At 40.4% G+C, this 24,379-nt stretch overlaps 1 protein-coding gene across 1 annotated transcript in view; it reads right to left on the reverse strand.

Annotated features, from left to right (window-relative positions):
- Positions 1-24,379, reverse strand: part of LOC121874349 (zyxin-like) — a 202,662-nt gene that overhangs the window by 130,787 nt on the left and 47,496 nt on the right. Inside the window, exon 3 of the mRNA XM_042378474.1 lies at positions 20,882-20,899. The gene's annotated coding sequence lies outside the window, so the exon portion shown is untranslated. The remainder of the gene's footprint in view (positions 1-20,881; positions 20,900-24,379) is intronic.

Genomic DNA, 24,379 nt, shown 5'->3' on the forward strand with positions numbered 1-24,379 from the left:
GTAAACTAAGCTCAGCAGGCAGCAGCTGTTGGCCATTTATTGCCAATACCACATGTGTATGTACGCAGTTCCATTAAGTGAAGAACAACGAATATTGGGGCGAATGTCAAAATTTCATATAATACAACAATATTTCAATAAAAATACCTTTAACTCCTATAAAACGAGGAGCATTAGGATAGCCATTTATCACTGCATTCACTACCATTTCCCTATCCTCAAACAATGACCACAACTTATCGTTCGTATCATAACATATCGTGCTGTTCCTTTTTGACGGCGGCACAAGAACAACTATCTGTTATACTATTTTTCTGAATGACTCTATACAGCCAGACCTAGAATTCATTACATTTGTAAAAACAATTAAGCCGGCGATAAAATCATAACACTCCTTAAAAGTTTGAACGATAAATTGTGGAAATGCAGTGCTTAGAGTTGTCAATAAACCTATTTTTATTACATATCAGGAATCAATTCAAAATATCACATCTAAAATACGCCTCGGCAGGGAAAGTTCTAAAGATCCCATTTTTGCATATAGTAATCTGAACCAATATTGATGTAAAACTATAGCGTTAGGTGTATGTAGAGTAGATAAAACTGTATACACTGAAATCGTTACTTGTGCTGGTGACGCGCGGCAACTGCCAAGAAACATTACTCCCAGGCGACTCTACAGTCTGAGAATCATAGAAAGTGGGAACTCGAGATGCGTCAAGACATACTAAGGAATCTTGTTATTCGCGATATTTCCGGTAAATTACCACCAAAAACAACGCTACCTTCATCATCTACCACGTACAAATGTGACAATTTACATTATGCGCTGTTATTTATACGTTTACTGTCATATAAAAGGCGAATACATTAAACTACCCTGTATTTAATATTAAACCTAATCAGAATAAAAAAATCTGGCAGTCGTACACAAGGTGGAAAACAACACAGCAACACCTCCGGGCACAGAAAAAGAGGAAACGTTTGACTTCCACGAGCTGAAGGTGTAATACAAATACACACGTCTCTTGTGATGCGGGTCGTGTCACCACCTGGGCCAGTATGCTCGCCACCTTCAGATATCTTTACTACATAAGACTTCCTTTCACAGCAATAACATCTACCTCGTACTTATGTAATTGGTTTAATTTTCTTTCCCTAAATCAGAGTTATATAGATGTGTCGACACCTGTGATAACTGTAATACACTCACAGACTACACTATGAGGTACACTACACTATGCATCTCAGTGTACCACCAGCCACACCACCGCCTCTGCCCACATCAGTAGTAATTTACAAGGCGTTTATGGCGGCCGCACTAATATACAACGAGAGAGTCCGACATCTCCTTCTAGTCAATCTCAACTACCAGTGTCAATTTCAAAACACACACAAACAAAAACGAACAAACTTGTCTTCTTTATAAAAACACATACATCTCTGGAGCACAGACTTACAACTGCCGAAAAAAAGAAAAAAAATCTCCGGAAAAAAAACATAACTTTTACTGCAAACGGGAGCACTTGCCTGCCTGCCACAACCACTACATTCTTAGGTGTGTGTGTGTGTGTGTGTGTGTGTGTGTGTTAGGTAAGACTATGTAATAAAGGACTATCACTCCAAGACGAATATTTACACACACACACACACACACACACACACACACACACACACACACACCATTAAACTTAGACCCACTGTTAATTACGAATTTTCTTAGCGGAGGTAAACTAAAGACTAAGCCAGAGTCCTTAATGCAACTACGCCACCTACTGTGACAACCACACACACACACACACACACACACACACACACACACACAACTACATCTTCACAACCACACATCCAGGTTAGTCCAAGAGAGAGAGAGAGAGAGAGAGAGAGAACTGGAGGGAGAGAATAAGAAAAATAAGGCCTAAAGGGAGAGAGCGACAGTGAGTGAGGGAGAATAATGAGAGAGTGGAAGGGGAAGAGAGAGAGAGAGAGAGAGAGAGAGAGAGAGAGAGAGAGAGAGAGAGAGAGAGAGAAAATAACAACTGGAGTAAGAAAAGAGAGCGAGAAAGAGTAATGGGAACGGGGGGGACGAAAGTAATGAGAATTGGAATGAGAAATAGAAAGGAAGAGAGTAATGTGTGTTGGAGAAAGGAAGAAGAAAAGAGAGAGAGAGAGAGAGATACAAGGGAGGTGAGAATAAGATACTGAGGGGTAAAAGAGAGAGAGAGGGAGAGAGAGGAGGGGGAGTAAGACAAGAGAAAGGGGAAAGAGAGAGAGAGAGAGAGAGAGAAGTAAAAAGTTAGAGACAGAGAAAACGAAACAGGGAGCAAAAAAGAAAAAAAAGAGGAGAATGAGGGGAGAGGAGAATAATCATGCATCACAATATATATATAAATAAATAACCCAAAAAAAAAAACCTCGACCGGCTGATAAAAGCAAAAGATTGAAACAAGAAAAAGGAAGGATAAAAAGCGGATGAATGAAGAGAGGGTACACGCTAAAAATACGCAAGGGGGAAGGGGAGATAAAACAAAAGAACAAGCAATAGCGAGGGGCGAGTCAAAGCTCAATAAAGAAAAGCAATAATGTCGATAAAAGAATAATAAAAGGAGGAATAAAGGGAAAGGGGACTGGAGATGACCAAGGGATAATAAAAGATAAGTAATTGGGGGAATGGGGATTAACGAGTGAACGGGGCTGGACGGAATTGATTGGAAGCAAACAGCAAAAGGGAAGAGGCATAGCGATGACGACGAAAAAGGATGAAAGGGGGGAAGTAAAATAAAAACAAATATGAATGAGGGAGAGGGGAAGAATGATGAATACTGGCATACGAGACTTTAACCCAATCCTGGCATTAGAAACACGCACCAAACCTGCTAGAACCCCCCTACACACCTGCGAGCCTCCTCCCAGGACCTCCAACGGCAGCCACCCATAATTGACATCAAAGCGAGCAAAGGAGGAGGAAGAAGGGAAGGAGGAAGAGGAGGAGGAGGAGGAAGGAAGGACGAACAGTAGGAGGAGGAAAAAGAAGAAAAAGAAGAAGCGCAGGAATAGGAACAGCAGGAAGAAGAGGAGCAGGTGTAGGAGGAGGAGGAGAAGGAGGTGGTGTAGGAGGAGGAGGAGGAGGAACAGGTGTCGAAGAAGGTGTAGAAGGAAGAAGAGGAACAGGTATAGGAGGAAGAAGAGCAGATGGAGAAGGAAGGAGAGACGGGAGGAGGAGGAGAAGAAGAAGAAAAGAGACGCTTCGATAATTCAGTAAATGTTGCAACACTACCCCGACCTACCTATACGCCGTCGGGTTAACAAAATCAACATGCAGTCGGGTACATCAAATGAAGGGCTTACAGATAGAGAAATAAATAATAATAAAAAAAAGTGAGAAAGGGTGGGCGGTGAGAAGGGGTGGGCGGTGAGAAAGGGTGGGCGGCGAGAAGGGGTGGGCGGCGAGAAAGGGTGGGCGGCGAGAAGGGGTGGGCGGCGAGTAAGGGAGGGGGAAAAGATGGGCGTGGAAGTGCTACACTCTGAGAAGCCAATAAAGGTTAAGGGGAATAGAAATAAAGAACAGGAGAGAGGGAAGGGAGGCTGATAAGCACGAGAGAGGGGGAAGGACAGAAAGACACAAGAAATATGACTAATGGACAAAGGCATAAGGGAATAAAATACATTGAAAAAGACAATACGAAAAAAAAAACCAAATTAAAAATTGATAACACAAAAAAATAATCAAGGTAAGACAGGTGTAAATAAACCAGGTGTATTAATTATTTTATAAGAAAGTGAACTAAAACATGACATGAATTATATTACCACTATATAACAATAACGAAGAACGATGAACATGTAATGAACAAGGGGGGAAGAACAAAAGGAACAATATACACTACTCGAAGCAAATCTAAATAAAAACTTACTATGTATATCAAGATGAATTAATAACAATGATGGAAGAAAGAAAAATGAGAAATATGATGTAGAAAATGAAGAGTAAAGAAGGGAGGTAACACATAAAGCAGAAAATAATATTCATTTGACCAAACGCGTGCCGGAAGGACAGGAAGTGACGTTAGGGCTCCAGGAAAACAAACACACAATTAATATGAGTGTTAGTATATAAAGGTTAGGTTAGGTTATGTAGCCAACTGATATATAGTGTTAGGTTAGGTAGCCAAATGGTATTATGTAACTAATATAGTGCTACAGCCAACCTCCTATCATCTACCTGAAGCGTCATGAAGTAATACAGTGGGAGAGCGAGTCACTGGTGTTAGTGATCCTCTCTCTAGCTACACAATACAACGAAACACTGGCCACTATATCCGTAGACTTATCTTCCATTGACTTACTGACCCCCTGACTGACTGACTCTGACTCTGACTGACTGGCTCACACACACGCACATATCGATTGACCCCCCCCCCCTTCCCTCCCTCCCCCTGCCTGCCTGGCCTGATTGTAATACAAATTTGGTACACACACAAACACACACGACTGATGGCCAACATATTACATTGCCAACACCCAGCGACACACACACACACACACACACACACACACACACACACACACACACACACACACACACACACACACACATTATACAGTTAACTACACGACAATTACTGTACATAATCATCTTCAAATACTCAACATAAAATCAGTAAAAAAAAAAACGAGAGAGGAATATAGTTTTTATTATCCAGTAATATATTATGGCGCTTGAACAACACCTACAGTTTCTAAGTTAAATCACACACACACTGGAGACATCAACAATTAAAATACTGAGAGATCCATCTTTCTGGTTATGATGAAAATTAAACAGGAACATAATACTCTATACAATACGGACCTAAAATAGTCTTGATATATAAGAAAACAACAAGTCAAACCTGTATAAAATAAAGGACCACAGAACTGACGACAATTAAGAAGTGAAAAAATCTACGGACAAAGCACAGAAAATAAACTGAACGAACAAGGAAGCGCCCATACAGATAAAACCAGGATAACGATGAAGGAAAACGAGAAATGACGACTAAACTTGTAGGGGGAACTTGAGCAAACTAGCGTATCACCTCTGAAACGAAAATATCAGTGAAGTAGAAGGAGAGTTACATAAAGCGATAAGAAGCCCCCACCAAAACCACAATACAAAGAAAAACGAAGAAAAATTTATCCAATCATATAATTACAAAATATTTACAAAAAGAGAAAGAAGAATGAAAACAAAATAAAACTGTAACCACAAAATTACAGGATAGTACAAAGTTGTATATTCTCAACGAGGCAGTTTTACTGTTAACACTGTGTAAAACTTTGTACCGTAATACAAAAATCAAATTAGAATTACTATTATTATTTCACATTGCACGTCAAATTAATTGGTAAAAAAAAGGATGCAACACACACACACACACACACACACACACACACACACACACACACACACACACACACACACACACCAGGAAACTATTTACCCCAAAATCCTCACCACGGAAAAAATTAATATTAGGGTGCAAATAAAAAAATTTTGTAAATTATTATAAAACAGGGAAATGAAAATGGTGGTAATTAATGGAGAGAGAGAGAGAGAGGAGGAAAAAAAAAACACTATGAATTATGGACAACTATAGAGGAACGGTACACTAACTTATCGAATAAATCCAGGGAGGAAAAATTTAGTTATTGCCTTGTACAGAAATACGGAGGAAGGGAGAGAAAACAGGAGGGAGAGAAAGGCAGTAGTTAGGGAGATAGTGTGTGTATAGTTATGGAAAAGGGGAAATATATAAGTAAATTCATACCCCCCAAACAAATAAAGATATAATGATAGAGAAAATACAATGATTCATAAAAACAAAAACAAACACATTACTTTTTTTGTCGTCACAAGAACATAAAACAAATCCGTAAATTATGACTGGCGACACAACCATCAAGAAGCGAGTAACTGCAGACCAAAACACACTCAAGTGAGAAATTGACACAGGGGAAAAAACAACTGGAGGGAAAGAAGTAGATAGATAAATAAATACAAAAAATAAACGTGATAAACTAGCGAGCTGACAGAGAGCAAGACAATGAAAATATATACGAGGCTGTAAAATGAACACACTAACCACAACAAACACACGGACACACACACTCTCTCTCTCTCTCTCTCTCTCACACAGACTCAGACAAGCGTATGTGGTATATATACAGTCACTCCACTGACTGGTGTTCACTTCAGCCAATCAAAGTGTGGCGGCCAGGGGGGGCAAAAGAGCGGCGTGAGGTTGGGTTTAATAGATTGTGTGTGAGGGCCCAGTGCAGGTCGTGTGGGTTAACTGGCCGCTGCTGGGGGAGACCATGCTGCAGGGGGAGGAGGAGGCCATGCTGCAGGGGGAGGAGGTGACCCTGATGCAGGGGAGGAGGAGGAGGCCATGCTGCAGGGGAGGAGGTGACCTTGATGCAGGGGGAGGAGGTGACCTTGATGCAGGGGGAGGAGGAGGCCATGTGCAGGGGAGGAGGTGACCTGATGCAGGGGGGAGGAGGTGACCTTGATGCAAGGGGAGGAGGTGACCTTGATGCAGGGGAGGAGGTGACCAGTGATGCAGGGGAGGAGGTGACTTTTGATGCAGGGGGAGGAGGGAGACTATGCTGCATGCTGCAGGGAGGGAGGAGGAGGCTATGCTGTAGGGGAGGAGGAGGAGGCTAAGTGCTGTAGGGGAAGGAGAGGAGTCCATGCTGCAGGGGAGGAGGAGACTATGCTGCAGGGGGAGAGGAGGCCATGCTGCAGGGGAGGAGGAGGCCAGTGCAGGGGAGGAGGAGGAGGCTGGTGCTGGGTAGGGGAAGGAGAGGAGGCCGTTGCAGGAGGAGGAGGACCATGCTAGGGGGAGGAAGAGCGCTGCAGGGGTAGGGAGGTGGTGACCTTGATGCAGGAGGGGGGGAACTATGCTGCAGTAGGAATGAGGAGACCAACCCCAAACCCCACCCAGAACAGTGGCTTCATGATGAGAGAGAGAGAGAGAGAGAGAGAGAGAGAGAGAGAGAGAGAGAGAGAGAGAGAGAATGACAACAGGTGCAAAAGTAAATGGCGTACACATGAATAGGTAAATTAGGAATTAATCAAAGCTGCGTTATGCCCTCCCCAAAGTGTATTGAATGAGACATACCTAAAAAAAAAAAAATAAATCCTCACTCGAACAAAAAACCAGATCCATCATTCAGATCAGTTAAGGCGGGTATAGAGCTGACTGACACATTCACAATAAGTTAGAAAAAGTATATAGAGACGAATAAGTCTCGTGTCGGCCTGTATGTATGTATGTATGTATGTATGTATGTATGTATGTATGTATGTGTGTGTGTGTGTGTGTGTGTGTGTGTTTCAGATCAAAAGTAAACCAGAGTAACAACAACAAACCGCTGCCTCTACTGAGTGTAAACCCGGGAATAGAGAGAGACAGAGAAAAGAAACAAGTGATAAATGAATAATCTGAACAAGAGGAGGAAATAAGAGAGAGAAATTAGAAAAATATTACTGTAGAGAGAGAGAGAGAGAGAGAGAGAGAGAGAGAGAGAGAGAGAGAGAGAGAGAGAGAGAGAGAGAGAGAGAGAGAGAGAGAGAGAGAGAGAGAGAGAGAGGTGACAAAGTAAGATTTGGAAAAGAGAATAAAAAGAGAAGAGAAACAAAGGGGGGGATAAAGAGAGTGGTGGCGGTAGAGGTAGTAAAAATAGGAGTTGGAGGCGGAGGGTGAGAGGAGAGGGAACAAAGAAGCGGAGTGTAGACGATAAGGTGATAAAGAGGGGTACGGAGGGGAGGGAGGGAAGGAGGGGTCGATAGATGCCTGCCACCGAGAAACTTTATCGTCTCTTTCCCTCAACAATTACTGCCCGCCCAGAATTGTCCAGCGATAGAGGGAGATGGAAGACCTAACCTGGAAATAAGATTGTGGTAGTGGTGGTGGGGGTAGTGGTGTTGGTGGCGGTGGGCTTGGTGATGGTGGTGGTGGTGGTGGGCTTGGTGATGGTGGTGGTAGAGAAAGAGATGGAAAACCTAACCTGGAAATAAGATTGTGGTGGTGGTGGTGATGACTGAGTGTGATATAACAATAGTATCAGGTGTGGCGATGGGGGTGAGTGTTGTTACTAACGATGGTTGGTAATGATGTGAGAGAGAGAGAGAGAGAGAGAGAGAGAGAGAGAGAGAGAGAGAGAGAGCTAGCTCTAACACAAAGCTTAATTAAGATAACCAGCGACAGCAAGGGATGAATAAAATAACACTGAGATTTTTTAAGTAATGGCTCAGTTATAGGACCAAAAAATACCGAAGCGTCTAAACTAATTAAACGAAAGTAATTTTTTGGCCGGAAAATTTTTTGGGTGGATAACTTTATTTTACACTCAATGAAAGTTTTTTTCTTTTCTTTTTTTCTTTTAATGCGATGAGTTGAAAAAGAATGGATTGGTAAATCTAAAACACGGATGTTGGAGGAAACACTAGGGGGGGGGGGAGAGGAGGGGGGAGGAGGGGAGGGAGGGGGAGAGGAGGGGAGAGAGGGAGGGGGAGAGGAGGGAGAGGAGGGGGAGGGAAGGGAGGGGAGAGGAGGGGAAGGGGAGGAGGAGGGAAGGGAGGGAAGAGGAGGACGGAGAAGGGTGGCGGTGGTGTGTGTTGACGATAATGTTGGCCCGTCATTCCGACCCGTCACATGATCGTCTTTATTGTTATTTTAAAGAGGGAGAAAAACATATATTTACGCTGTATAAATTTTGTTCCGTTGCTTTAACACAAATAAAAATTTCCCATTATTTTCTTTTTGTACGATAACTGATAAAAAAAAATGTCAAGGGAGGACTATCGATTCACAATTAGTATTAAGAGTTATGTATTATAGTTAGAACTTTCAAGTGCTCAGTAGACGAGATTCCTTAAGGGGAATACCTCTAATTTTATATTTGACCGTTACCCCGTCGATGTTACGCAATGATGTGTGAGGTATAGGACCTAACGTTTGCCAAAGCTGTATTTTGAGTGTGTGTGTGTGTGTGTGTGTGTGTGTGTGTGTGTGTGTGTGTGTGTGTTTTCTTTTCAACGTTATAATGAGTTAGATGATTGATCTGATTGATACTACACAAGAATATGCCTTCAAGAAACACTTTATTTCCATATGCTCAACCCAGGAAATAAGTAAAATGTAAATATGTTCAAACCTGACGTTACCAGTAAGTTTTATTTTCCTTTATCCAGCGTGTTATTTTTTTTTTAACATTATACAAACATCACCTGGAATCACGGAGTTAGTATTTCACAGGTAAAGCAGCGGCGGCAGGTTTGTTGTTGACATGTTGACTACCAGACTACGATGCTAAACCATTTATGGCAACACACCACACCAACCTACCATACCTATTTTAGGATCGTTAGGTTAGGTTGTTAGTGTCGTCTGGGGTCATGAATGGTTTAGCACTGTCGTCTGGTCGTCAACATGTTAACAACTCACCTGCCGCTGTTCTTCTCATTTATATGTAACATTTGAGTTCAAGTTCAAATTTTTTCCCAAATGTCTTACATTTTTTCTGCAAATAAATGACTTGATTTATTATCAGTGAAAAAAAAATATATATTAAATTATTAAAATATGAAACAGGATAATGGAAAAAAATTAAATAGGAAAGAAGTTATGTATATAAATATTTTATTGAATACTGTATGTACAGAAGCAAACTCTAAAAGACAAAACTCACGTGTGTATATATATATATATATATATATATATATATATATATATATATATATATATATATATATATATATATATATATATATATATATAAATACTGTGCTTTGTCATGTTTATTTAATGTACTATCATATGTTGTCACATTCTTTCTTTAGGAAAAGACCCAAAAATTCTTATTTCCGTAATTTTTGCCGATATTTCAGACCAATGTGCCTCGATGTACACACAAAACACTGATAATCGGATTTCCATCGATGCACACCGGCGTGAGCCCGAGCCTCAAACATGTACAGTACAGTACTGCATATATGAACCCAGGGAGACGGACGAGAATAACAGAAGATGGTTGGAAAAAGAATCGCATGTTTATCTTCAAAATATTTTAATATCCTCCGACTTTCAACGATTATCTTTCACACGAGTAATAAGAGGAGTCGGGAAGAAGAATGTAATAATTTAGCGAGTTTCTTGGAGCAGAGATGCGAGTGTGTTTACAGGATAGTGTTGACTGAGGTGGAAGATGGCGTGCGGTCGCCAGGCCGCCCTCCACCTCACTGCCGCTGTCCCAGAGATGGTGCTCTCCTTACCAGTACAAATTTACTTCAGTTTTCACTAGTTTTCCCTTGAAACGTATCTGACAAAAATATTTTGCTTTTGTGCAAATATGTACTTTTTTACCACTGATATTTACGCGAGCAGACTTTTATTACCATATAAATGAAAAGGTATAGAGGGGAGTGAGCTGCTAAACTAGTGTTGTTATACACAAGTGGCCAACAGTTATTTTTGATGTGGTGAACTGGCCACACTTGTGCATGACTCCCTCTGTAAAACTGCTTTATTTGTTGCAAAAGGAGTTACATTGAGGAACACTACAACTGTGATATTGTTTCTGACTCTGTGATATATATATATATATATATATATATATATATATATATATATATATTGCATCGCAGATAATAGACGGTATTTGTGGCTGGCGTTCTAAATATTTTTTCCTTATATATGTATATAGTTATTAATAATTTTAATAGTTTTAATAAAGAATTTTTAAGGACTTATTATTGTCTAATGAGGTTTTTGCAACCTAACTTTTTAAATTGTCTTTCACCATTTCAATAATTTAAGCTTGATTTTTTTTCCTGGAGAGTTTTATCTCAAAATTTTTAATTGTTGATGAAATAGTATAATTACTAACCTTCTTACGCTATACTATATATATATATATATATATATATATATATATATATATATATATATATATATATATATATATATATATATATGCGGCCACGTTAAGAAAATAATAAAAAATGTGGAAGTCCCCCCCCTCCCCCACTTGGGTGCCGCCAATATCATAATAAACAAGCTAGTTCCCCCGCATCATGTCTTAAGTCCTCAGAGAAAACTGGGTTCTGGGGCCGTGGTAGCGGTAACTCTCCTCCAGTGATCTTTAAGACCACCCCCCCTCACTCCGCCAGTCGTCTTTGTATCATATATTTTTATATTCTATAAAGTATAACACATTCTATTGGAACAGAGGATCTCGTGTCTATTAATTAAGTAATCATTGCCGTAAGCTTTTGATCACAAATATAGTTTGAAATTTTAAAAAATAATAATATTCTTAAATATGAAATGTAACAAAATGATCACAAACTTTATTGTTGCACAATATTCACGCTGTGTAAAAAAAATATTAATTATGTTGATGTAAAACAGTTAAGCAAATTTTATGCAATTATAATAAGTGGACGCCAACAAACATGCAAATGTACATATTCGGATAATTAGATTAAATATTTCCGATGATATAGACCGAAAATGACTCAGTTTGGGACAGAGGCCATGATAGTGAGGGTTTTTGTTACACATCAACAATACCGACGGGTAACGGGTACAGGTGTGTGAGGTGAGGGACCCAAACACGGCAACATATGTTTCAAGGTCTGGTCGAGTGTGTCATTGTCAACTAACTTCCCCACAAACGTAAGCTACTGAATAAGTTAATACATGATCAATTATGTCAACCCGCTTTAAAGTGGTCTCTCAGAACAAGACCCAGCTCCTTGTGTAGTTTTCCTTTAATTACAACCATCTTAGGTGACACATTACCACAGTCACCATTATAACCCGACACAAACATACACCTCCCCACCACTATGTCTGTCTAGGAGTGACACCCCAACACACAAACACCTCAGTAAAATATGAAATAAAAACCAAAAAGACCAATGTGACTCGTATGGTCGTGGTCAGGTCCCATATATCACAAGACCTGGCAGAGATAATTAGATTCACCCTTGTGTTCTTCCTTAACAGTCACAGAAACATCGTCGATCACATCTCCCAAATGTTTCACCTATGGCAGCAAAGTCGAATTTTAGTAGTGTTAAAATTGCTACATAAACCTTCTTGAACCCTCCCTCTCCCCTTATCTACGGAAGCCTCTTCTCCCAAAGACCCGCATGATCAACAACACCTGACCAGGATGATGACACTACCACCCTGATTATCTGTGCTTGGTTCTCTTGTGCTCTGTAGGAATTTCAATATTTTTTTTCCCGTCGTGGATTGCGATAAAGTTTGTAAAAAAAAAAAAAATATTCATGACAATGGTGGCACTGGATATTTTTTGCGTGTCATTGTTTACATTTTGCTGGGAGATAGTGCATACTTTATGATGAAGTGCGGCGGGTTTATCAGAGAAGGAAGGTTTATCATTCGCCAAATACGTCTACTGGTTTGAATGTTCTAAATTAAGTGGGTTTTTTTTTATTACTAACAACATTCACTTACAGAAATAAAACCCTACGTTAACTAAACATACAGTGACTTAAAATACAGTGAAATACAGGAGAGGTACAGTATTTCGTGTCTTAATGCATGGTGTATGTTAAGTTGTATTACTGTATTACCTACTCTATCACCTTACACAGTTAATTAAGTTATCTTGAAATTATTAAGTTAAATATGTAATACAATCTCTTTTTAAGTAGTTTTTTTTTAATCATAGAAATAATCAAGATGTTTGTGATAGGTTGGAAGATAACACCATATGCAGTCCATCTGATAAAATAATACTGATAACACAACAACTATGAGAACGCCATTTAAAATTCCTGATAATCTTCCTGGTGATTAATTTTTGTTATTTATCTTTTCGTTGTTGTGACTTCTATCCGCCATGAATGCTAATATAACACTCTCAAAACAGTATCATAATTGTACAAGTTAAAAGACCTCCAAAAGAACTCACAGATACGTGTTGTTTACCTGTTAGAGTAGTTACGCTCGAGTGATCAACCCCACATCAAAATCAAGTTAGAAGTCAACATCTTTAACACCACCACCGCCATCACCCTTGAGGTCAGGGTTCAATACACGACGATTTTCTCATTACCATCAAAGAACAAAATCCCTGAGGTAATGTATTTGTGCTGTATCTTACATTCATACAACTGTTATTTTTTATAGTTATACTGAGGTTATATGACACATCAACCTATACACTGTAATACATCAGGTATCAGTTTGTCGGGGATAAAAGTCGAGTGCTTCATGGTGGCTTCTGCAGGCTGCTTAAATTTCTCCTCAACAGAAGACACCATTACAGTCACCGTATACTATATAATAACATAATAAAAATACTGACCTTTAGTTTCAAATACCGCTTAAATACACAAAAGTAAACATACACACAAACTTATACAGACACATACAAACTCGTACAGAAACACAAGTACACACACAATATGAAAATACACGCACAAGCAGCAAGATGCACATACACACACATACACACACACACACCTGCAGAATTTTATCAAGTGAAAAATGACAATGTATTTCATATATACTGTGAATCGCCCTGGGTTGCAACTTTTGATTAATGTTGAATATCAAGTAACGAGAACATTTGATTAATATTTTTGAGTCAATACACAACAGTGAGGGAACTCTCCTTTTGACTGAAACAACACCCGACTCACTCCCTCGCCGTGATTGACGGAGATAATATACACATACCAAACAACGATGGCAAGATATTTTTAGGGGTATTTTTGGCACACCTCTTTCAGGTAAAAGAAATCTTTGCAGAGAAGAGCAGCTGGCAGCGACGGAACACATCATTACTGAGAAGTGATTGCACGGGGCACACGCACCATTACTCTGAAGTGATTGCTCACGACATAAAACTCATCAAATTTCACGGCGCGAGGAGAATGTAATTTAACTCTGACAGTCACACTGCAATATATGTTCTTGATTATATAGCTTTGTTTTAGAGGAAATCGTTCATGTAAATACATTTCCAATTGCTTTACTGAGTATTGGAAGCGACGTTGCACTGAGAAAAATGTACAATCTATGTTTTTGGCTGGCAACAAGTATTTCACTGAGGCGAACACCACACTCCCCCTGAAGACATGTAGCTGAAAAACTGACTGGCGTGTTGAGAGCTGCCCTCGCCCGCCACACACACCATACTACACTTTTCACCAGCTCAATCTTTCAGTGTATATTTTGACTCCACAAGCGGAGGTATTAGGTGTCCAGAATACAGACCGAGCGAATAAACAAAAAAAAAGTTTAACTAAGATATAATACAACTACCGCCACTTTATCTCTATGTTCGGTCATGACTGAAGCTGCATCACCTGTAAACAACCAAACGTCATCACTCCTGGGAAAAATATAACTAAATAAATAACAATACTTCTGAATGAGAGAACACAAGGCTCTACCATTTTCATTCTGTAAAAGGTTAATTTTTTTGTGTTAAGGTGAATAAATAAAACTCAACAATACGTAATATTCTCCCCCGTAGTATTGGACAGCATCATAGACCAGGTGTTTAACAGATCGCTGACTCCCAAGAAAAAACCACACCACCTCAGGGATAAGGGAACCGGTTTCGAACTGTTCATTTCTTTCTGCCTAAGACAAATACACAACAACAACAACTAACAAACAGCATCAACGCGGCCAAATCCACGACCCAAACACACTCCAGGGACCCAAACCATTACTGGCGAGAATACTTCCCCGAGAAATCCGGGAGGGGCGGGTAGGGGGGATAGGAGGGGCGGGGGAGTAAGGAAGGAGGGGCAGGGGTAAGGAAGGGGCAGGGGAGGGGCGGGCAGGGGAAAGGAGGGGCGGAGGCAGGGGTAAGGAGGGCGGGGCAGGGGTAAGGAGGGGGCGGGCAAGGGGTAGTGGCAGAGGGTGGGCCAGGAGGCGGGCAGGAGGTTGATAATACCAGCCGCTGTGTGTTTACGGTAGACGACACACCGCACGTCGACATGGACGGTCGGGCGTCACACGGACTCTCCTCACCACTCACTCAACCTGTATTTTATTGTTATTATATTTCTCCCCAGGCGATAATATGAAATAGTAGTAGTGTATCACATCCCTAGGATCGCGCTCTGTTGCGTCTCTACCCTATCACGGGGCGACGGTCGAGTCTTAACAGTAACATTGTGTCACCCAGGAGTTGGACCGTAAACAACTCTATAAGTGAATGTATACACCCGGTGTCTAGTTAGTCATTACTCTATCATTATTATTCACTCAAAATGGCAGATCCTGAGAAAACTAACCCAGAAAAACAACAACTCAAACAAGACCAAAGAGAACATAACTCGGTGGATGACAGTGTTGTATTAACTTTGCTACACGTCAAGCTGCAGCGTGTAAGTACTGTATACGGTACATCGTCTCACTTAACCTGTCATATAAATAAAACATTAAAGTAAGCTGACGGTGACAAAGGTACGACTGGCTTCTGACCCATTATTTTAAAACCTAAAACCTAGATACCAGCCATCATACTTCTTCACAAAACTGAGAAACCTAACCTAACCTAACCTATACTTTACAAAACAAATCGACCATAAAATAAACAATAATAAGTTAGACTCACTCAACTGATGAATTTTCTCTACACAGGCTTGGCCCCACACCGCCCATCTTAACACGTGAGGCGATACTGTACTACCCAAGGAACTGACCACCACTAATAAAGGTGTGGAGAGGTGTAGTGCAGCACATAAACAACAACAATAAGTAGTAGTAATAATAATAAAATAATAAAAAATATAATAACAATAATAATAATAATAATAATAATAATAATAATAATAATAATAATATAAGCCGGCGTCTCCCCCAGTACACTCAGTAAATAAAGGAAACCTAAATAAAATAATAAGAGTACCAGCACCGCTAAGAGTACCCAACACTACATGTACAGGGAAGCTACAGTCAGCATAACTATCCTCACTTTGTACCTAAGTAACGTCTACCTGCACTGCCTCCCATAGACACTCTAGCGCCTCAGTAACACCTAGAACTACTCAGTACATCTTAAAATCTGTACTGGCCAACTTTATGTACGTCTGTGAGTACTATTGGCCACTTTGTGTACGTTTTTGTGTACTATTGACCACCTTGTGTATGTCTGTGTACTATTGGCCACCTCGTGTACGTTTGTGTAAAATTAGTCACCTTGTAACACGTAAGTTCTTAACCAGGTAATTGTGTACGTCACCCATGTATGTATACGATTAAGCCAAGACCTCCCCACCACCTACCCAACACATGTTTAGTGATATCAGTGCCACTAGCATATTAAACGCTAATTTCTATACGTCTACCAACATAAGCCTTCTGAAAAGTTTATATTTACACAACAACAACAAAAAAAAGTATTACAAAAGGGCGTGTTAATACGTGGGTCATATTTCATTACGGTCCACTAACAAAACCTGGTGAAAATGTAAGAGCAGTTTGTATCCAGCCGCGTGTGAGAGCAGGTTATATACCACAATATAATGAATGTATCTGATCACACAATATGACCTCATCAAGCCTTCAAAAATATAATGCAAATACTGATGAAGATGATAATAGAAATATACAACAAAGAAGTCATTGATGATGATAAAGATATACAAATAAATATATATATATACTTATTATAATCCTCTGGCAGGCATAATGGGATGTGTCTGAATGATCCATTTGACGTGTTTGGTGTGTGTGTGTGTGTGTGTGTGTGTGTGTGTTGTTGTTCTTCGTGTAATATATTCAATGACTGTTAGAAAATATCGCCAAACGAACTTCCACACTACCGGGCCAGATTACACTATGACCATTAAGTATAATTTATCAGTCATTACGGTTTAAAAATAAAAAAAAGGCGGTGACGATAACGATAATAATGTTAATAGACTAATATAAGTTAATGCGTCACATACATGCAAATAAAACTGTCATTACTGGTATATTATTTGGCTAACGGTCACGTAATTACAAACAAATTAAAGAATAAATACTCAAAGAAAAAAGTATATGATGGAACAGTATATATTATGTATTATATATATTGACGTGTATAAGAGTAAAAAATAACCAACTATCTGAACGGGCACAAACCAAAATTGTCTAGACACTTTGGTTAACATCTTGACGGTCAGGTAAGACGAATTGCGGTCAGGTAACGCGAATTGCGGTTAGGTAAGATGGATTGCGGTCAGGTAAGATGGATTGCGGTCAGGTAAGGCTGATTGCGGTCAGATAAGATGGATTGCGGTCAGATAAGATGGATTGCGGTCAAGTAAGATGGATTGCGGTCAAGTAAGGCGGATTGCTGTCAGGTAAGATGGATTGCGGTCAGGTAAGATGGATTGCGGTCAGGTAAGGTGGAATGCGATCAGGTAAGACGGATTGCGGTCGGGTCAGGCGGATTGGGATTCAGAAACCTTTTTACTCAAGTTTTCCTTCATATTATTACAGAGAAAGTATTTTGCACAGTTCTTAACCAAAAACAACATCCAGCAACTAACGACAGTACCCACGAGAAGGTGTAGCTACCATATAATGCCAAGTGTTGAGGGAATATTGGCAGTGATTGTACACCCATTTACCACCAGGATTGTTACTCTATCAGCCAAGAGCTCCGGTCCACAATCCTCTTCAATGATAATAAGTTGTCAGTAATACCCACAGAAGGCTTCCACCAGTCAACAGTCACCAGTCAGCCGGATGTAAATACAAGTGGAGTCATCACAGTCTACTTAAAATATCCACAGAACTGTAAGGTGAACTTACTGAGACAACAGTTCAAAGCGCTTACAATCCCCTTCACTAGTGCGTTTACAGGGGCTCGTCATATAAACATTCCACAAATCATTAACATTGGGGTATTTTTTTTTATTATTCCATGTTATGTTTACTATTGCTAGTTTTCTTCTGTCGAATGTAAACAAACACAAGGCTGCCACACTGCACAAAACCTGATGAGCCCCTGTAAACGCACAAGTGAAGGGAACTGTACATCGATATTATAATTAAACTGGCGGCCAAGTGGATACAAGGCTGGATCCGTGTTCTAAGAGTCGATGGTTACAGACAACTTGAAGCAACTAGGAAGATCATTGTCTCTGCTGAGTTGTAAGTAAAGTGTTAACCACATCACAGTTCACACTGAGGATGGTCCACAAGGATTCATTAATATCCTGCTCTCGTTCGGGGAAGATTAATTATTAATTCGGACACAATAACGGAATGTAATGAATTATAAGATAAAATTACAACAATCATTCAGTTTCGGATAAGTTTAAGTGGACATTTAACGGAGCATATTATTGCCAGTTGAGTAAAGAGTTAAGGTAGCCTGGGCTAGTTCACTGTCATTTACGGGAGGTAATGTTATCAAATACTGTCTCTATAAAATGTGCCGACCGGAACATTACAAAGGAACGGCTTCCACCTATATATATATATATATATATATATATATATATATATATATATATATATATATATATATATATATATATATACAAGTAAATCACTATAGGTGCGCGTGATCTAGGTATATGCTGATAACCATATATATATATATATATATATATATATATATATATATATATATATATATATATATATATATATATATATATATATATATATTTATTTATTTATATATGCCGACAATCTCCCAGGTAATGGTGATTCACAACACCTGGACCTTGGGTCACCTTAGGTGCAGTAGGTGAGCTAGACAGTACCTCTTCATGTTTAGATTCTTGTATCTCGCGTGTGTGGAGGACGTGACGCAGAGGCCAGGCTGTGTTCACTGTACTGCCGGTGACAGGCTCCAGGTGTCTGCTGAAGTACGTCCGCACCAACACATTTAAATCCGATCTGATACGCTTAGATTTTCACCACACACGCTCGACAATACAGTTAGTTTTATTATTTTCACAAACATTACTGTCTTGGAAGATCAGTACCTCATCTAGAGAAACTGATACGCTTATAAGCTGCGACAGTACTGTATGAGAGGACCGTGTTACCTGCCTCCCACAGTAGGTGTATCGCTCACTCCCCTACAGGTGTTGTCACCTTTGGCGTCTATCTCCACAAATGATCCCTCACACAGGTGGCTCGTCTTCAACACCTGGCAGGGATATCTAACAGCACCATCTGGTCCAGCTGAGCCTCGTACAGGTGGTTCATTTCCCTTCCCAGCAGGTGTAACTAACAGCACCAACTGTCCCAGTGACCCAGCTGGGCCCCACATAGGTGGCTGGTGGTGGGTGAGGGGGGTACACCACTTGTTATCAGAGGGGAGCGGCGAGTATGAGGGGCGGTGTTCCCTACGACCCCAGGGAGAGGGAGGCAAGTGAGAAGTTGAGGGGAGAGGTGAGGGGAGGTGTCTGGTGCTACCCCGGGAGAGGAACAGGAAAGGTGGGGGGAGGAGTTTGTACCCTCTATCCAGCCCCCCCCCCCCCCACTAGTGAAGAGGACCCTCGGGGTGAGGGGGTGAGGGACGGTATTGTTATGGTACAACCAGAGCAGAAGGGAGGCAGTGAGTAACTAGGGGAGAGGGTGGGTAACTAGGGAGGCTTTCTGAATGGCCAGGAAATCAAGCTCTCTGAATGGTCAGTAAATCAAGCTGTCCGAGTGGCCAGTAAATCAAGCTCTCTGAGTGGCCAGTAAATCAAGCTCTCTGAGTGGCCAGTACATCAAGCTCTCTGAATGGCTAATAGAACAAATCTTGAGGAAACGGAGATGCTTCACAAGACCATCTTTAGGTAGACACAACCGTAACACAACAATATATAAACTGAGAAAACAAATACCCTTAGCGTGGTTAAATACTCTTATATAATCAGTAAATATATTGCAGGTGTAAATATTGTTCCTTATAGTTATTTTTTTTTCTATTTTAATGTATGATTGTTAGAGTAACGAGATCATGACTCAATTATGACGTCAATTATTGGTATTTTTACGACTTATTTATTACTGATTTGGTTTACAGGACTGATCAATTCGACTCGTGACTGGAAAATGAGAGGATAAATATATATAAATTAATAAACGACAAACTAATATAAATTAACAACAATAATAACGGCAATAATAATATAAACTAATAACAATAATAACTGATTGGGTTTTATAATTGTTTACATAATGACTACACGACCAACAGGCGCAGTGACGTAGGCAGAATACCTGACGGGTGACACACGAGTTGACTACAAGATAATTACTCTCTTTATAACATTATTGTTTATAAGTTTTAACACGAGTTGTAAATATAGAGAGACACTTTTTACCGTTGTTTACTGAAGAAGACGTCTCAACAACCACTACCACTTCACAAACACTGACCACCAAGGACCCAGCCCGCCCCGCCCTCTACCGTCACCGTACACTACAACAGCGTCACCTTCAGTCCTCCATAACTACTATAATAACCTTAACTTGATTTAAAATATATTCATGGGTGATTTGTCTTTTCATTTTTTTTGTTATTTTAGGGAAAACTTTTATTTTCCAGCACCAGTAATCGTGTGACCAGTCTCTAGTCCCCACACCATCTTGATCAGCTCCCCTCACACACTGTGCTGGCTGTCTGTCTTAACTAAACTATAACCATCATATTGTACACCATCACTCTCACCATTATCACACAGACCATCACCACCGTCTGTTTTGTACCGGCAATATTGTGATTGTTACTATTATATTGCTGTCAACTAGACGGATTAATACCAAGCATTCCATCGCACACAGTATATATGCATGAGTGTGTATGAGAAAAAACGACATCAACGGTAACTTACGTGTCTCCAGGTCCTGATCTGAAAAGAATAAAGAAATTATTTAAGTGAATTGATTAACTCGAATAATGTTAACTTTAGTTGCTATTTAAATAAATTAAAAGTTTTCAACAAAGAACAAAACTGACAGCAGCTACACCATAACACTGCCTGGCTCTAGGTGACCACCGAGAAGCTGTCTTGTGTGTAGTGGCGAATGCGTCTATTTAGTAAACGATTAAATAACAACAACAATGATGATAAAATAATGTAAAAAATATATATATATGTAACATTAAACTGATGGTTCTAGTTGGTATTTAGTGTTAAGATGAGCATATACTTTTACACACACTACTGTAGAGTCATGGTGGCCTCCCTTACCGCCTGCAGCACACACATAATTATCACAATTACCATCACTTTTACCAGAGAGGCGGCGGGATGGGGAGGGGGGGGGGAGCAGGGGAAAGAGCGTGGGTATGGAGTGCAGGGGAAGGAGTATGGGTATATGAAGAGCAGGAGAGGGAAGGTCGTGTGGGTATGGAGGGCAGGCGAGGGAAGGGGTCATCATACTCCACTCCCTGCAGTTCTGGTTCAGTTAGTCATTACTTTTCCCTTAAAATACCCACAAACTTAACATATTGTGGCGTAATTCCTTTATAACAAAAAAAAACTCTCTTGAAACACCTCTGAGACAAATGAAAGCGAATCAACAGAAGTGATCCACGTTAATCCACATTGACACATATCGCTGCATCTTGACACCATAATGAAATGAGAACGAAACAATATGAAACACCAAGAATGGCTTAGGGTTGTGTTTGGTAGCCCCCGTGTGTGGTTTTTTCGGTTCAGTGTTTCAAGTATTTTCTCCTTATAGTTTACAGAGTTGAGGAAAGTTTTAAGTAAGGTTGTGTGGAATTCCCAAACTAAATATATCACCAGGTATTCATGTCAGTATGTGGGACTTGTTTACATATACAATACAGTACAGAAATTAGTAAACAATTGGACTTTTTAGACGATAAACAGAAAAACAGAAAACAGGTAGGTAGGTGGGTAGATAATGAGTCGTCAAATTATCATAAAAGTTTACACTGATTCAATATATAACACAGGTAAACAAACAATTAATGGTTAATTTAATGTTTACGTCCGTCACCAAAGACACGAGTCGCTTCCTCAGATGTAAACATTAAACCAGTGTTGTATATTAAATCAGTGTTGTATAATAAACCAGTGTTGTAGATTAAACCAGTGTTGTAGATTTAAACCAGTGTTGTAGATTAAACCAGTGTTGTATATTAAACCAGTGTTGTAGAAATAAACCAGTGTTGTAGATTAAACCAGTGTTGTAGATTAAACCAGTGTTGTAGATTATACCACCCAACTCAGATATATTTCATGGGTAATATTTTTTAAACCACTACAAATATGCCCCCCCCCCCCACCGGGTCAGTTATGTAAATTAAACTAAACTTTATTATTCAAATTTCAGGATTTTTCCTGGATTCAGTTCCCAGCAGGTGTGTAGTTTAGCGTGTGGCAGGTGTGTAGTTTGGTGTGTAGTTTAGTGTGATGTTTAGTGTTTAGCAGGTATGTTGTTTAGTGTTCAGCAGGTGTGTAGTTTAGTGTTCAGCAGGTGTGTAGTTTAGTATTTAGCAGGTGTGTAGTTCAGTGTTTAGCAGGTGTGTAGTTCAGTGTTTAGCAGGTGTGTAGTTCAGTGTTTAGCAGGTGTGTAGTTTAGTGTTTAACAGGTGTGTAGTTTAGTATTTAGCAGGTGTGTAGCTCAGTGTTTAGCAGGTGTGTAATTCTGTGTTTAGCACGTGTGTATTTAGTGTTTAGCAGGTGTGTAGTTTAGCTTCCAGCAGGTGTGTAGTTTAGTGTTTAGCACGTGTGTATTTAGTGTTTAGCAGGTGTGCAGCTTAGTTTCCAACAGGTGTGAAGTTGTGTTCTCCTTTCTTCCGTTCCCTTCCCCTCCCCTCACCTTAAGACCCTCCCCTTCCGTCCCCTCACCTCCCCCTCTAGCCGCCACCTCTCCCCTCCCTATTGGGTTACCAGACCAAACTTTTTCTCCATTCATTTTTGACCACACCTCTCGAGCACTTGAACAAGACCAAATTGAGGGTTGAGTGAGATAACAGAGATGAAGTGTGTGTGGGGGGTGAGGGGGGGGGTGAGGGGGTGAGGGAGGGTGAGGGGGGGATTTAGCCAGGTACCTCCCTCATTAACCGCGAAAGAGCCACGAGTTCTTAAACAAATGATCTGTTAATCATTTTTGTAAGGTCAATAAACTGTTTAATTAATGTCACATATAATAAATTCTTGATAAAAGTTATATTAAAAGCTATATTAACCAACGGGTCAAAGTACCTAAGGCTGTCTTAAAGAAAAGATACCCCAGCTTATTTGACCCCCTTGTAACCAACCTAATGCTAACAAAACCTGACCAATTCTAACCTAACCTAACCACCCTAACGCTAACCTGACCAATCCTAACCTAACCTAATCACCCTAAAGCTAACCTAACCAAACCCAATTAGCGATAAGATGTCTAAGCTTCAGGTGATCCAAACATTATCGCCAACATTATACCGTGTCAAGAGAGAAGCATGTGATGTGTATTTTACTCGAGGTAAACATCCAGTAGGTATTTGTTCTAGATACTCAATTGTTTTATATACAGATGAGTGTAAGTGTGTCTTTCTGACCAGGTGTGTATAATCTGTGTACGTTTTGCCTCACACTGTGTATATTAGTGTACTTGCAAGTGTATGTTAACCAGCGTAACTTTTTTTTTTTTTAAGTGAAAGTTGTTAATGCGATGTGGCGGTCAAGTGGATACAGTGTTCACCTCCGTTCTTGAGGATCGCTGGTTCGATCCCGGTGGGTAAGTAACCTGAGAGCCTTGGAGGGTAGGTGATATGAGGTCGAGTGTGATCCTGGCCATGTTACCTGCTTATATATCAATGTCATGTGGTTAATTACAGTGTATATTTAGTGAACGTGAGTTATATCGTTATGTGTGTTGTTTCCTTATGTGCATCATGTGTGTGTGTGTGTGTGTGTGTGTGTACGTGTGTGTGTACGTGTGTGTGTGTGGGGTTTTGGGTGGGGTGGGGTTTTGTGTGGGGCGGGGTGGGGTCTTGGGTGGGGTGGGTTGGAGGAAGGGAGGGGAACCAGCCAAGCTACGTGAGCGGTGATGACTCTTAACACAGTTACTGGAGCTAAACAAGCGGCATCGTCTCCTCTCTCTATTTGTTCTACTGACGAGCTGCCCAAAATGCTGCAGCCACCCGTCAACAACTGCCTCACACACCAGCCTCCTGTCCCACCGTCAACAACTGTCTCACACACCAGCCTCTCCGTCTCTCCGTCAACAACTGTCTGACACACACACCAGCCTCCCGTCCCACCGTCAACAACTGTCTCACACACCAGCCTCCGTCTCTCCGTCAACAACTGTCTGACACACACCAGCCTCCGTCCCACCGTCAACAACTGTCTCACACACCAGCC

The sequence above is a fragment of the Homarus americanus genome, unplaced genomic scaffold (genome assembly GCF_018991925.1).
Source record: "Homarus americanus isolate GMGI-L3 unplaced genomic scaffold, GMGI_Hamer_2.0 scaffold50959, whole genome shotgun sequence".
Lineage (NCBI taxonomy): Eukaryota > Metazoa > Arthropoda > Malacostraca > Decapoda > Nephropidae > Homarus > Homarus americanus.